The following is a 2,500-nucleotide window of genomic DNA, read 5'->3' as shown; positions in this document are numbered from 1 at the left end:
CCAGCACGCCGGGAGGCCCCCCCTCACCGGCCGGGGACGGTCCCACCCAGCCACCGCCGCGTATCGCTTCACACCCAGATGCCATTCACGTTCGTGGGCATGGTGGGTATCGCTGGAACAACCGGTTGGTAGCTCAACCGATCGTCGCCATCACTGATTCACCTCTAGCGAGAACAACCGCACCACAACGGTTTACCAGTTGTTCATTTGCGTAACGTCACCAGCAAACGTAGGCGTCCATCGCCATTTGCAAATTCAACGATTGTTGCATGCCTGTGTCAGGTGTCACGACACACTATGTCTGCCCACATACACGCAACAACATGTGCACGCTTCGCGAACACGTGGAAGGTGGCCCCCGTACGTATGCGATGTCCATTGCGCGAACGACTGTCAACCGGCCTCTGTCGCATGTCGCAGATGTGGAACGCAGTGCACCATGCTATCACGGTGTGTGAGAAGAGACGACTACGTCTGACAACACGCGCCACTACATCAACAGACGGCTCATGCTGATCGCCATCCAGGGCATACCACACTGCAATCCAGCTCTTATAGGGAGACGACACGTAGCTGAGTGCACAACATTTGGACCGCATGGTTCGCCGTTGTTGGCGCAGTCGTTGTACGGTCACATGTACCACGATGTATCATTCAGTACATGAGGACCAATGTGCAGTACAGTGTGTGATTTGGACGTACAACATCAGCGGACAGTTGACACAGGCCGTACCACAGCGTAGGCTAAGTGCTTCGCCATGCGAATGCCAATGAACAACTGCAAATGCCAATGAACAACTGCAAAGGGCATTGAGCATGTACGTCCTGCTGCCATCCACATTACAGTGTATAGCTGCAAGGTGTTTAACATGAAGCGATACACTGGGGACCGGGCAGTGCGAGTAGCAAACTATATTGCGGGGGTTGCAGTTAGGCAACACTACACTAATTTAACGCGTCGTATGACAATTACAGAGCAGGTTAAGGCCCAACGTGTGTTGGGTTAAGGCCCAACGTGTGTTGGGTTAAGGCCCAACGTGTGTTGGGTTAAGGCCCAACGTGTGTTGGGTTAAGGCCCAACGTGTGTTGGGTTAAGGCCCAACGTGTGTTGGGTTAAGGCCCAACGTGTGTTGGGTTAAGGCCCAACGTGTGTTGGGTTAAGGCCCAACGTGTGTTGGGTTAAGGCCCAACGTGTGTTGGGTTAAGGCCCAACGTGTGTTGGGTTAAGGCCCAACGTGTGTTGGGTTAAGGCCCAACGTGTGTTGGGTTAAGGCCCAACGTGTGTTGGGTTAAGGCCCAACGTGTGTTGGGTTAAGGCCCAACATAGGTTGGGTTAAGGCCCAACATAGGTTGGGTTAAGGCCCAACATAGGTTGGGTTAAGGCGCAACATAGGTTGGGTTAAGGCGCAACATAGGTTGGGTTAAGGCGCAACATAGGTTGGGTTAAGGCGCAACATAGGTTGGGTTAAGGCGCAACATAGGTTGGGTTAAGGCGCAACATAGGTTGGGTTAAGGCGCAACATAGGTTGGGTTAAGGCGCAACATAGGTTAGGTTAAGGCGCAACATAGGTTAGGTTAAGGCGCAACATAGGTTAGGTTAAGGCGCAACATAGGTTAGGTTAAGGCGCAACATAGGTTAGGTTAAGGCGCAACATAGGTTAGGTTAAGGCGCAACATAGGTTAGGTTAAGGCGCAACATAGGTTAGGTTAAGGCGCAACATAGGTTAGGTTAAGGCGCAACATAGGTTAGGTTAAGGCGCAACATAGGTTAGGTTAAGGCGCAACATAGGTTAGGTTAAGGCGCAACATAGGTTAGGTTAAGGCGCAACATAGGTTAGGTTAAGGCGCAACATAGGTTAGGTTAAGGCGCAACATAGGTTAGGTTAAGGCGCAACATAGGTTAGGTTAAGGCGCAACATAGGTTAGGTTAAGGCGCAACATAGGTTAGGTTAAGGCGCAACATAGGTTAGGTTAAGGCGCAACATAGGTTAGGTTAAGGCGCAACATAGGTTAGGTTAAGGCGCAACATAGGTTAGGTTAAGGCGCAACATAGGTTAGGTTAAGGCGCAACATAGGTTAGGTTAAGGCGCAACATAGGTTAGGTTAAGGCGCAACATAGGTTAGGTTGAGGCACAATATAGGTTAGGTTGAGGTACCGTATAGGTTAGGTTAAGGTACAGTATAGTTTAGGTTAAGGTACAGTATAGTTTAGGTTAAGGTACAGTATAGTTTAGGTTAAGGTACAGTATAGTTTAGGTTAAGGTACAGTATAGTTTAGGTTAAGGTACAGTATAGTTTAGGTTAAGGTACAGTATAGTTTAGGTTAAGGTACACATTGTTGTATGGAAAGGTGTAATGGGGGGGGGGGGGGGGGGCGGCCGGTCGGTTTGTTGATTGTGATTATAGTAAGTGGATGCCTGCGGCATCATCTGATTTGCCACGTCAGGATGCACCTTTGGCTCATGACAGGCGGCGCTCCGATTCCATGCTTGTGGCAGAC

Source organism: Schistocerca serialis, unplaced genomic scaffold (genome assembly GCF_023864345.2).
Source record: "Schistocerca serialis cubense isolate TAMUIC-IGC-003099 unplaced genomic scaffold, iqSchSeri2.2 HiC_scaffold_1187, whole genome shotgun sequence".
NCBI lineage: Eukaryota > Metazoa > Arthropoda > Insecta > Orthoptera > Acrididae > Schistocerca > Schistocerca serialis.
This window is presented reverse-complemented; position numbering follows the sequence as displayed.